This window comes from Convolutriloba macropyga, chromosome 7, assembly GCF_964194025.1.
Source record: "Convolutriloba macropyga chromosome 7, txConMacr16.3, whole genome shotgun sequence".
Taxonomy (NCBI): Eukaryota; Metazoa; Xenacoelomorpha; order Acoela; family Convolutidae; genus Convolutriloba; species Convolutriloba macropyga.
Genome location: NC_134474.1, coordinates 24,235,634 through 24,249,864, shown reverse-complemented (window position 1 = coordinate 24,249,864; position 14,231 = coordinate 24,235,634). Strand labels below are relative to the sequence as shown.

General features: G+C 37.0%; 1 protein-coding gene across 1 annotated transcript in view; it reads right to left on the bottom strand.

Annotated features, from left to right (window-relative positions):
- LOC142342711 (F-box and WD repeat domain-containing 11-B-like) overlaps positions 1-13,447 on the bottom strand; it is a 192,004-nt gene extending 178,557 nt beyond the window's left edge. The window contains exon 1 of the mRNA XM_075394228.1: positions 13,438-13,447. The gene's annotated coding sequence lies outside the window, so the exon portion shown is untranslated. The remainder of the gene's footprint in view (positions 1-13,437) is intronic.
- Positions 13,448-14,231: the final 784 nt, after the last annotated feature.

Here is a 14,231-nt window from a genome sequence, read left to right as displayed (position 1 = left end):
GCATACAAAAATAGATTTTAACTGCTTTAGAGTTATTAAGTTTTAATAGTTTATATCGGCAATGATTGATATTTTCCATGTTGAATATCTCGCCTCATAGACATCGCATTTTCGTCAGAAATTCTTCCAGGAATTGCAACGTTTGCATCATCTCTTTTCGGTTGCATCATGAACCGAAGTCGCATATCTGACTCGTGAATCAGTTCCGGACTAACTGTAGTTGGTTCAACCATCGGCAGAGCACGTGACACAACCGAGTGATACCATTGGTGGAATCTGATCGGATGACCATGTTCGTCAAGTTTTGTCAGGTTGTTTTCTGTCTTCATAATTCTCAACAACTCCGATTCTTCTGTCTGAGATAATGTTGGATAACTCGAAATTAAATTAGCGATCAAAACAATCAGAATAAGTTGAACTTTGAAGTTAAGACTAGTTTTAGAGCCAAAAAGTTTTGAGAAAAGTTGAAGCAGCATGTATTCCATTTTCCTGAATTGGATAATTGTCTCAATTGTTGCATACAAATTTTAATAAATTATTCTGGCATGAAATACGGAAAAAAAAGTTGTTTCTGGTATAAATTTAGTGCTATTTTCAAAAATCTTTTAATAGATTTAACATTTAAAGTATTTGAGTGCGAAGAAGTTTTCTACGAACTTAAAATGGTTCAAAGGGGGCCGCAATTTGCCATGTGATTGACTTTACTCTCTTTAGAATTGAATTAGAAATGAATCGAAGTCTGGGTTAAATTCCCAGTGGCTTTCAGAACGAATTCATTATAAGGGACCACTTACACAACTTTGCATGTTTTCATAATAAACCAACTTGATTGACAGTTGCAAGGATCCCAAATTTGCAGCTAATTTGTTATTGCTACCCATTCCCAGTTATTATCATACGTGTCAAATGTCATCCATGGAGGGGAGGAAAAGTAAACAACAGCTTTAGTTAAATATTTGGGTTGGAAAATTGCAGGGGGTATAATTGATTGATTTTGTTTTGATACCTGACATTGGTTGAGCAATCAAAATGGCTTTATGTTTACGATCAATCACGAGCTGACAGAATTGTTCAAACGTGGTTTTTGCAGGTTTCAAGGGGCGGAGGATTCGACTGCGGTTATGCGTCATGGTTGCATAAAAGTACATATTTGTCTCGTAATCTGACGTAAATGAGCTGCAATAATAAAGCCACTTATATTAACAAAAAACAAGCATAAAGCAATAATGACATATTCCGACTCTAGAGACAAGCTTTTTCAATGATGGTTTGCAGCCTGAAGAAACATACCCGGGTCGAGAAAAATTTCGTAAGAAATGCGCTGAAATGCGCTGATTTTTCAAAAAATTCAGCGCAAAAACCTTACATAAAAATGCGCTGAAATGTGCTGAAATGCGCTGAAACTTTGCAAGAAACGTGCTGAGAATTCAGCGCATTTCTTACATAATTTCATCGCTTTTCAGTGCATTTTTAAAAGCGACTGAATGAAAGGTTCGTCTGCGGTGAATTCTTTTAAATTTTGTGAAGCACTGGGAACAAAATTTTGATAACGGTCAAGCTATCAGCATCTCTTTACACTTCAGTAGATATTCGGGAAGAGCGGGAACTTTTCACGTGGGAAACGGTGATAGCCAAAACTTGAGCAGCGGTCTGAACCTTGCTCGGGGTTAGGCAGACATGATATTCAAAAATATTAAGTTATAGAAAATGCAACAGCAAATGGGGAAAAATTAATAAATTTGTTTTCCATCTTCGGACTATTTCTAAAAATCGAGAAGAAGATCAACTTGTATAAGGTGATGAAGGTGATGACATATGAAAAATAGTTCGCATTTGGTGTGAAAAAATCGTATTTTTTTTGTTTTTATGTCAAAAGGTTAAAAATCATTCTCTGAACAGGGAACAAATTATATACCATAGTTTTGTAAAAACAACCTGAGAATTCCTCTCCTTTATAAACAATCCGTGAAAATGATTGAAGTTTAACAAAAAATTATCTTTTTTTTAGCTTTTCAGAAAAAATAGACAAAAGTTTTGAAAGTTTTTTCTCAACAACGCTGAGCAAAATGTTGTTGCCATATGTAAGGATGAAAATGTGCATTAATTGTTGCAGTTTTTGGAGTAATGTTTTGTGGGTTTTGAGATAATTGTAAGAAAAGGTGACCAAGAAAAAGATCGGCATGCAATTGCGAAAATGCGGGAGAACTTGGAATAGCTTTGCTACCGTATTTGCATCTCTTCCAATAGCGTATGACGCTATCCAAAAATTGATAATGGCCTTAGGATTGCTGTTATCACAAAACTGTAATTTACTACAGTTTAAAAAAAATGAAAAAAAAATTGGATCGAATTTTTTGGCAGGCCCAATGCACTGCGAGTGATGTTAGCGTGCTCATGGTTTCAATAGAATGAATCTAGCTAATCTGCTGGGGCAAAAAATGAAAAAAATGTCAATTTTCAAGTTTCTACTCCTAGACGACCTGGGCGACCCACATTTTATGAGTTCCTTCCCGTGTGTGAAAAATGATCATCCGACCGTTGGGTTTTTAGCTTCCACTGAAAATCCAAATTGCAATCAATTTAACGGAGAGTTGGAAAGGTCTTTAAAATTAGGGAAATTTTACAGCTGTCATTTTTGTTTCTGATCCACTATCATACGTTACAAGCAGAAAAACATTTGTATCTACAGTTCTGAAAGCGGAACAGAGTGGCAAGAGTTTTCATGATGAGAAAAAATTTCACGCTAATAATGTTGTCGTACAGATTTACAATCTGTAGGAATGAGTTGATTCGCGGCGTCGATTAGCGTATTCTACAGCGGCTATTTAGTGGTGATTTCGTGGTGCGATTCGACGCTAATATTTGTTGCTTGCGGATTGAATATTCTGGTTACAGAATTTAGGCAGATTTGGCGTAGCGAAATCGTTTTCAATTGTTTATAGGGTATTTCGCTTAGCGAATTATACTAAACTTTTTACACGTCTAAATTAAGACTTTGGCGGATCGGATTCTAGTTCAAGAGAGAGTCAACTAATTTGAATTGCGAAAATGACGAAAATGAATTTAGATAAAATTAACAAAACTGATTAACAATTTGTTCATAAGATTACATTTCTAAATGCGGCAACTTACAATCACGAGACAATGTGAACAGACAAAAGATCATGCACAGGATGTAAACAAATTTAAAAGTATGAAAACATAAGATTCAATCTTCAAAACTAGAACTAAATGAATGAACAAAATAAAGGTAGTTGAAATGAACTAAATTAAATTAAAAATAAAATGAACCAATTTAGCTACACCAAACGATAGACCCAAACAAAAAATGTACTATTATACCACATTTCCCCCTTGGCGAAAATAAAAAACAAAGTTATTTATCAGAAAATTAATAATCATATGTACTTGCTAAAATAATTAATACTGTAATGTTTTTAATCAGAGTTTTGAACGCAACAGTTTTAGAGAAATGTACTTTAATCACTCTCACTTTCGAAATATCTCTCAGTCTCGCCAACTGTCATCGACAATTCTGGTTCTTCATAATTGGGTGAGACATAGAATTGGGTAGGGTATGAGGTTGTTGGAGAACATGGGCCGACTGTAAAATTAGTTTCCTCTTGATTAGATTGTGCTGCGGCTGTTTGTATGGCAGAAATTATTGATTTATTCTCAATTTGTTGTTTCTTGATTTTTTGTCGTCTTTTATGTTTCCCAATTGCTCCAGTACTTGAAGTTGTGGGAGGGCAAGTTTGAACTGAAGTCGCAGATTCATCCGATTCTGTGACCGATACTGTGGAGCGCTTTCGTTTTGTTGGAATTAATGCTACAGATGCCTTTGTAGCTGCTTTTCGCTTTGGCCTACTAGGTGGCTCCGGGATAACGATGCTTGTGGGGGGTAATTCCATTGGCACCGCGAGATCGCTACTTAATTCGGTGGGTTGTTTTGGCGGCGCTGTTGACAGTTGTCTTTTGGGCTTTGTTGGCATTCGTACACGGAGGGCGCGTGTAACATTTGAATGAATTGACGACACTGTGCTAACGTCATCTGCCCTTTTCCTATGCTTCATTCGTTTTCCTCCTTCTAACTTCTTTCTGGATTCTTTTGCGTGATGGTTTATGAGCTCTTCTGTTGTTTTGCCCGTTGGTAATTGTGGGCGTCGGTTAGCGTACACCTGTAATTCTGTGTCACGTTCCGCCTTCGTCCCAAACTTTGCTAAATTCGAGTTCCTGATTGTCACGTCTCTCTTTCCAGGTTCTTTATTGACTGAGGTATATTCGTTTGGTTTGATTACTGAAGATCGTAGTGCTAAGACTTCATATTAGCCATCGAGACTTTTCTTTGATCTTTTCGTGCCAGGTCTCTTTTTTGCCAGCTTTACCTCCAATGATGCTTCCGTTCTGGGTATAGATTGTCCCACATCTGGATGAGAAATCAATCTTGATTCCTTATTCGGGTCCTCCTTTTGCCGTTTCATCGCCTCTTTGCCCAGTTTGTTCTTATTCACCTCTATCTCAATGTCGCTACGTTCATCGTTGTTCCAGTTATCGTCTGTGATGAGCTCGTCCCATCTGACAGTATCCAAATCTAAATATTTATTTAAAATGTTTTTGTTAGTCAGTCTTTTTTGGTCTGGTTTAGTCGTTATATTGCTTAATGGCGTATTCGCTTTTCTACCAAAATGTGCCTCAAATGGTGATATATTAATAGTCTTTTGACGACATATTCGTAGCTGATAAATTATTGAATTAACTGAAGCTTTCACATTGAATTGATTTTGCGCCGCCGTTTTAATACAAGCTAAGCGAATCTTGATTGTTTGAATTAGCCTTTCAACCAAACCAATTGCTCTGTGATCGTTTGGCATCGAGCTCGATCCAATCTAATTGCACGGGGTATACCGTGTAGCAAAACATACTCTTGAAGGAATTTTAAAATATTATCTGCATTAGCTCTATCAAATACTTCTGCTGTTGGGAATTTCGAAAATCGATCAATACATGCAAGAAAATATATATCTTGATTTTTTTCATTATAGATGGGTCCTCCAAAATCAATTTGAATTTATTCATTTGGGACTTTACATAACTTTAATGGTGCCCATTTATTTGCAGGTATAATAGGTTTTAAATTTTTACCAATCTTGACACAGGGGTTGCACTTTGCAATTTTCGTAGCTATGTCCCTGTGCATATATGGCCACCACGCGTGTGTTGCCATATCGATCATCCCCCATTTGCCAGGATGAGTTGCATGGATGGCGTCTCCATAGGCATCTTTGATCGCATGGGGAAGGGCAATCCTGTCATCTATGCAGACACACCCGTTCTTTACATGCAAGTCTTTCCAGAAGGAATGGATGTAAGCTGATATTTGTTTACATCTATCTTCGTTGTCCGTAAGAATGCAGTCGCGAATCTCTTTCAAAATTGCGTCCTTGGTTGTCAGGCTGGCCATTAGGGAGCTGGAGAAGATTTTGGAGAGCGCGAAGTTAAAAGAGTCCAGGTAGAGGTCGTCTACTGACGGCAAAGTGGCTGTTGTATCGGCTGTGGGCGTTATTGGAGTTGCGGGTGCTGCTTGAGCTGTTGAGGGTCCCTCTTCTGCAAATCGTACTCTCGAAGGAGTCGATTGTTTGACTGTCATCAGGGTTTCATCGTCGGAAGTTGATTGGGACATCATGTATACGTTTTTGAATTTTGTGGCGATTGGTTGGAAATTGTTTAAATTAGAGAGCGACTGTTCAGTGGGACAGTTCAAGGCAAAAAGCGAGTAAGGAATGTTAGTTGTCTCGATTTTGGGTCGGAATTTAAATTATTTATTGTTAATTCGCTAATTGGGTTACCAATTTGCGTACTTGTAGAATATTCTGGATTTCGCGGTGCGAATTCACTGCATAATTTGTTAGAGGAATTTGGAGTATTTGATGCTCGTTTTGTAAGCGGATTTCGCGCTGCAAAATCGACGTAATTTTCGGCGTCTAATAAGAAGCGTTTTGCACTGCGTTTAATTACATCCAATTTAGCTACAATAAATTGCTCGTCATATGCAGATATATTAACAGCTTGATGTTGCTGGTCGCGAGAGATATAATCCACTAATCCCATTTTTGTGCCAGGAAGATGATCAATTGAGAAATCAAATGGTAGTAATCGATCTACCCAACGTGTCAGTCTACTATTATATGAATTGTTAGACCTGTTTTCTCTCATGGTTGAGAGAAGAGCTCTATGATCAGTTATCACAGTAAAGGGTTTCCCGTATAAATAATATTTGAAGTGTTCCACGGACCAAACAACACACAGAAGTTCTAGTTCATTATACTATATCCGTCTTCAACAGAGTTCAAAAATCGTGACGCAAATGCTACTGTATGCCACCCATTAGGTGTTCGTTGTTCCAATGCGCATCCCAAACCCTTGCGTGAGGCGTCGCATTTAATTCGTGTTTCTATTTCCGGGTTGAAATGTTTATTTTCAGTGGTTTCCGTAATTTGTTCTTTTATTAAGGAGAACTGTTTTTCATGCTCTTCCGTCCAAAGAAATTTTGAATTTTTCTTTAGCAAAGGTCGAAGGGGGTAACATAATTGTGACAAATTTGGAATAAATTTTCCTAAATGATGTACTGAACCCATAAACGGTCGAAGTTGTTTAAGATTAGTAGGTGCTGATAATTTTCCAATTGCATCCGTTTTACTTGAAAGTGGAGTTACACCTGATTGTTTAATATTATGTCCGAGCCATTCAATCGTTTCTTTTGCGAAATGGCATTTTGCAAGATTTATGCGTAAGTTTTCTTGATCTAGTTTTATTAGGCATTTTCGTACCAAATCCAGACGTTTTTCGATTCCTCCTCTGCTTACGATCAAGATATCATCCAAGAAACAGAAAGTATTTTCCAAACCAGCAAGGGTACAATCAATAGCTTTTTGGAATTCAGCTGGCATACCCGTTAAACCGTAAAATCCTGTTTTAAATCGATATGTGCCAGTCATATCTCCGCTAACATTATTAAAGTTACAATGGCGGGCCGTATCACTGTGTAACTTAAGTTGACTATAAGCGTACTGCAAATCAGGAGTTGTAAAATAAGCAGTCTCCTGTGGCGCCGTTGACAGTGTTTGCGAGATTGTTTGAATTAGCGAATCTATGTTGGGCATTTGATACTTGTTTTTATGAATAGCTTTATTTAGAATTTTTGAATCAAGTGCTATTTTGATTGATTTGTCCTTTTTTTACCGTAATGACAATCGGAGATATGAAAAATTGACCAGAACAGTTGTTTAATTTTTCTATTTGTCCTTCGTTTAATAGTTTTTCTAATTCAATTTTCACTTTCGGTTGAAGATGTATTGGCACTTTTCTTCCTTTCTGATGTATTACTCGATAATTTTTGTGGAATTTTGAATTGACCTTATGATTTTTTGATTTTCCAATTCGGGATATCAAATCGGGAAACTCCTTTGCAAGTGATCTCTTTATTGCACAAGGTTGATCTATATTATTGACCTCTGTTTTCGGACAAGGTTTCTGAGAAATTGTGATGCCTAACTGATCAAAAAGATCTCGTCCTAATATTGGTCGTAACCCATCAGCTACGACTGTGATTTTTGCTTTCTGAATGTTCCAATCATTACATTTTACGGGCGTTTTTAAAGTGCCAAGAGGTTGAACAATATCGTTAGAAAAAGACTTCAATTCTAATGGTTTTTTCTCCGACCATTGTGATTGCGCACAATTGAACATTATTTCTCTTGCAAGTGACATATTAATAATGGTACAACCACTACCGGATTCGAGAAGTAAATCAAAATTTGTGTTTCTAATCGTTAATGACAAATTTTTCAGTGCTAAATTTGGTGAACTAATACTTTCGACTGTTGCAACGTAATTATCAACCGAAGAATCATAGTCTGAGTTGATTTGTTCATTATAATTGATATAATTGACGTTCTGATTTTCCTGACTAGAATTTTGATTAGATGTTTCAGCAGTTTCTACAGTGTTAATGCGATTGGTTTGTTGAGTATTTCTTGTATTGTTAAGTCTTCGTCGACATACCTTAGCAAAATGGTTTTGCAAACCACAGTGATTACATTTCTTACTCATTGCAGGGCAAACCTGACGATGTGTTGGTGTCCAAATTTGTCCACAACCACGACATTGTCCAACGGATGCGCGGTTGACGACTGCTCTACTTGATTGATTTCCACGTACACCCGCGCCGCGAAATCGATTGAATTGTTGTATTGCGTTCACTGTACTGCCAGTTGCACCGTTATTAGATGAAATTCTCTGCTGATTCTGATTACCCATTTCCATGTTGACTGCAATGCTGAGTGACCTCTCCTTCAACTGTATCCCGTAGAAGCTCCCGCTGAATGTCATCATCCAACATGTTCGTGATGAAAATGTCCCTGATTATTGCTTCTTCACGGTTTTCAAAGTCGCAATTTTCATCCAATTCTTTCAAGATGCTGTAGAATTGTTCTACAGTTTCACCCTTCTTCTGCTTCCGAGGAACACGTAGCGATCAAATATGATATTTCTTGGGCGGATAAATGCTATCTCCATCATTTCCCAAAGTTTGAGGGTAGTCAAATCGTAAATATTGTCGTGCGGAAATTTTTGTGTCAATAGTCGTCTTCCTTCAGTACCAATACTTAGGTACAACAGAGATACGCATTTTTGGTCACACAAATTCCATGGAAGTTCCCCGCATAGTATTCCCGGTTCTGTTATCTTTTGACATTTTAGTTCCCATTGCAACTTCAACTGATTGTTTCTAATTCGATGCTCTCTCTCCGCTTCATCTGTTGTATCTTCAATTGGCATCTCGTACTTCGGTTCCACTGGCAATCGGACTGTCGTTGATTTGGGTTGTAGCAGTGTGTCTATAGTGATATTCTCTCGAGCGAGAATCGCTAGTTTTACTTGAATTCTCCATTTCTCCCATCTGATTGGTGTGTCTGAAGTTGGTCGTTCCCAAAATGGCTCTATCGACAACGGTGTTTTTCTAGATTCTCGAGTTGACTGCGCCATGTCGTACAGATTTACAATCTGTAGGAATGAGTTGATTCGCGGCGTCGATTAGCGTATTCTACAGCGGCTATTTAGTGGTGATTTCGTGGTGCGATTCAACGCTAATATTTGTTGCTTGCGGATTGAATATCCTGGTTACAGAATTTAGGCAGATTTGGCGTAGCGAAATCGTTTTCAATTGTTTATAGGATATTTCGCCTAGCGAATTATACTAAATTTTTTACACGTCTAAAATAAGACTTTGGCGGATCGGATTCTAGTTCAAGAGAGAGTCAACTAATTTGAATTGCGAAAATGAAGAGAATGAATTTAGATAAAGTTAACAAAACTGATTAACAATTTGTTCATAAGATTACATTTCTAAATGCGGCAATTTACAATCACGAGACAATGTGAACAGACAAAAGATCATGCACAGGATGTAAACAATTTTAAAAGTTTGAAAACATAAGATTCGATCTTCAAAACTAGAACTAAATGAATGAACAAAATAAAGGTAGATGAAATGAACTAAAATAAATTAAACATAAAATGAACCAATTTAGCTACACCAAACGATAGCCCCAAACTAAAAATGTACTATTATACCACAAATGTCTCTACTCTGTTTCATTTTTTAGCCTTTGAGTTCATCAGGCCAAAAATATCTATTCGTTGACATTTTGAATATTTGAAAAAGGACTAGCTTTTCCGTGTTTCAATACTAAAATTTAACACACAAGATCGAATTTTGCAAATTAAATTGTTGCCAATTAAAAAACAAGTTAAGAGGACAAGACTCAAGGTTTTACTCGTGTGATACTTCTTTTAATGTTTATTGTGTTGGATTGGCTGGGTGCCATCGGGCGTAGGAGAACAAAACTAATGAGCTTGCTTCACTGGTGTTAATTGTTCTTGCAGAAATCATTTTGGCTTGATATGCCTGATATCAAGCCAAATATTCAAAATATTCATATGCCTGATATCAAGCCAAATATCCAAATATTACATCAAAAGCTTGATATTCATTTATCATTGAAATTAAATACACAAAAGATAGGATAAGTTTGCGATTAAGAGCAAATTAGTGTTCTGATAAAATAGAAAATTAACAAAAATAGTGAACGATACTGTCGTACAGATAAGCAATCTGTAGGTTGGGTTGATTCGCGGTGCCGATTTATTCAAGTTTACTATTCCAATTTATTGGTTTATTCGCGGAGCGAATCGACACTTAATTTTGCTGCTTGTTGATTTAATATTCTGAATGCAGAATAATTGTAGATTTGGCCGAGCGAAAGTTCGTTCTTTTATTGGATGGGTATTTCGCTTAGCGAAATAAGCATAAATTTTATCTAGTCTAAATTAAGACTTTGGCGGAGCGAAATCTAGTTTAAGAGAGAGGCAACTAAATTGAATTAAGAAAATGAGCAGAATGAAACAAATTAAAATAACTAAAACTGATGAACAATTTGATCACGACACTACAATTCCTATTGCGGCAACTTAAGATCACAAGACGACATGAACATCATGAACAGACAAAGTTATCAGACACAGGATGTAAACAAATTTAAAATTGTGAAAACTTAAGATTTGAGCTTCAAACTAGAACTAAAATGATGATTAAAATTAAATGGTAAATGAAAGTGAACTAAATTTAATTTAACTAAAATAACTTGATTTGCTGTACCAAATCAATAGCCCCAGAATGAAATGTACTTATGTACCACATTACGAGTTATTTATCATAAAATTAATAACATATGTACTGGTTAAATAAATAATACTATAAGGTTTTGATTCAAAAATGTTTTACTTGTGTTAAAATGTCATTAGTTTGATTAAACATTTTTTAATCACTATCACTCTCATAGTATCTTTCAGCCTCGCCGACCGTCATCGATGTCTCTGGTCCCTCATAATTAGGCGAAACGTAGTATTGTGTGGGGTACGACTGTGTAGGTGAGCATGCGTCGACTGTAAAATCAGTTTCGTTTTGTTGACTTTGGGCAGCGGCCGTCTTTATGGCTGAAATTATCGATTTGTTCTGTATCCGTTTTTGTTTGATGATATGTCTCCTTTTGTTTCTCGCATATACACCAGGAGTGGATGTTGTAGGGGGACAAGTTTGTACAGATGTGACTGATTCATATAATTCAGTAACCGAAAGGGTTGATCGATTTCGTTTCAATGGAATTAGTGCAGCTGAGGCTTTGGCAGCAGCTTTACGTTTTGGTCTGCGAGGTGGCTCCGCTATTACAATAGAAGTCAATGGCATCTCCATTGGCACCGCGAAATCGCTTGTTTTTTCTGTGGGTTGTTTTAGCGGTGCTGTTGTTATTGTTCTCTTTGGTTTAGTCGGCATTCATACCCGTAGAGCGCGTGTTACATTGGAATGTATTGAGGAAACCGTACTGACATTGTCTGCTAATTTCCTGTGCTTCATGCGTTTGCCTCCTAGTTTCTTTTTTAACTCTTTTGCGTGATGACTGATCAGATCTTCTGTTGTTTTCCCCGTTGGTGTCTTTGGTCGTCGATTTGCGTACACTTGTAATTCGGTCTGGCGTTCGGTTTTTGTGCCAAATTTGGCTAAGTCTGAGTTTCGGATGGTTACATCTATTTTTCCTGATTCTTTTATTACTGAAGTGAATGTATCTGTTTTTACCATCGAAGAACTGGGCGCCAACACGTCGTATAACCCATATAGGTTTTTCTTAGATCGTTTCGTGCGTTGTCTATTTTTGGCGAGTTTTACTTCTAATGAAGCTTCTGTTCGTGGCACTGATTGTCCGACGTCTGGGTGGGGAATCCCTCTGGATTCTTTGTTCGGGTCCTCAATTTTTCGTTTTGTTGCATCTTTGCTTAGTCTGTCTCTGTTCAACTCATGTTCTGTGTCACTCCTTCCCTCGTTGTCCCAGTTTTCGTCAGAAATGAGTTCCTCCCATCTGACAGTCTCCAAATCGAAATATTTATTTAAAATAATGTCAGACTTTTTGGGTCCGGTTTAGTCGTTATATTACTTAATTGAGTATTCGCCTTTCTACCAAAATGTGCTTCAAATGGTGATATATTAATAGTCTTTTGAAGGCATATTCGTAGCTGGTAAATTATTGAATTTATTGAAGCTCTCACATTGAATTGATTTCGCGCCGCCGTTTTAATGCAAGCTTATCTATTATTGATTGTTTGTATTAGCCTCTTAGCCTCTCAACTAAGCCAATTGCTCTGTGATCGTGTATTGGAGCTTCAATTAAATGTATGTTATTTTGACTACAAAATGTTTTAATTTGTTGTCCCGTTTGGCATCGAGCTTGATCCAATCTAATTGTACGGGGTATACCGTGTAGCAAAACATACTCTTGAAGAAATTTCAAAATATTATCTGCATTAGCTCTATCGAAAACTTCTGCTGTTGTAAGTTTTGAAAATCGATCTATACATGCAAGAAAGTAAATCTCTTGATTTTTTTCATTAAAAATTAGTCCTCCAAAATCAATTTGAATTTCTTCATTTGGAACTTTGCATAACTTTAATGGTGCCCATTTATTAGCAGGTATAATAGATTTTAAATTTTTACCAATCTTTACACAGGGGTTGCTTTTTGCAGTCTTTGTAATTATGTCCCTGTGCATATATGGCCACCACGCATGAGTTGCAATATCTGTCATCCCCCATGTTCCAGGATGAGTTGCCTGAATGGCGTCGACGTATGCATCTTTGATTGCATGGGGAAGGGCTATCCTGTCGTCGATGCAGACACATCCATTCTTGACATGTAGATCTTTCAAGACTGAATGTATGTATGGTGATATCTGTTTTCATCGGTCCTCATTTTCGGTTAAGATGCAATCCCGTATCTCTTTTAGAATAGCATCTTTGGTTGTAAGACTAGCCATTAATGAACTCGAAAAGATCTTTGAGAGAGCGAAGTTGAATGAGTCCAAATAGAGGTCATCTACTGAAGGCGATGTTACTGTTGTTGTATCAGTAGTAGGGGTGATTGGTGTTGCGGACACTGCTTGAGTTGATGACGGTCTCAGCGAATCTTACTCTGGAAGGCGTCGATTGTTTGACTTGCATCAAGGTTTCTTCATCTGAATTCGATTGCGACATCATGTAGATTGTTTTGAGTTTGTTTGCAATTCGTTGAAAATTGTTTAATTTAGGTAGCAACTGATCGGTAGAACGATTCAAGGCAAAAAGCGAGTGAGGAATGTTATGTGTCTCGATTTTGATATTGGAATTTGAGTTATTTGGTGTTAATTCGTTAATTGAGTTATCATTATTCGTAATTGTAGAATATTCTGGAATTCGTGGTGCGAATTCACTGCATAATTTGTTAGAGGAATTTGGATTATTTGAAGCTCGTTTTGTAAGCGGATTTCGCGCTGCGAAATCGACGTAATTGTCAGCATTTAATAAGAAGCGTTTCGCGCTGCGTTTAATTACATCCAATTTTGCTACTATAAATTGCTCGTCAAATGCAGATATATTAACAGCTTTTTGTTGCGAGTCGCGAGAGATATAATCTACTAATCCCATTTTTGAGCCAGGGAGATGATCAATTGAAAAATCAAATGGTAGTAATCGATCTACCCAACGTGTCAATCTACTATTGTAAGATTTGTTAGATCTGTTCTCTCTCATGATTGATAGAAGAGCCCTATGATCAGTTATTACAGTAAACGGTTTGCCGTATAAATAATATTTAAAATGTTCCATGGACCAGACAACTCCCAAAAGTTCGAGCGCATTTATACTGTATCTGTCCTCAACAGAATTCAAGAATCGTGACGCAAATGCTACTGTATGCCACGCATTAGGTGTTCGTTGTTCCAATGCGCATCCCAAACCCTTGCGTGAGGCGTCGCATTTAATTCGTGTTTCTAATTCCGGGTTAAAATGTTTATTTTCGGTTGTTTCTACAGTCTTTTCTTTAATCAATGAGAACTGTTTTTCATGTTCTTCCGTCCAGATAAATTTTGTATTTTTCTTAAGGAGAGGTCGAAGTGGGTAGCATAGTTGTGACAAATTTGGAATGAATTTTCCTAATGATGTACTGAACCCATAAACGATCGGAGTTTTTTAAGATTGGTAGGTGCTGATAATTTTCCGATTGCATCCGTTTTATTTGACAATGGTGTTATACCTGATTGTGTAATATTATGTCCGAGCCATTCCATTTTTTTTGCGAAGTGATATTTTGC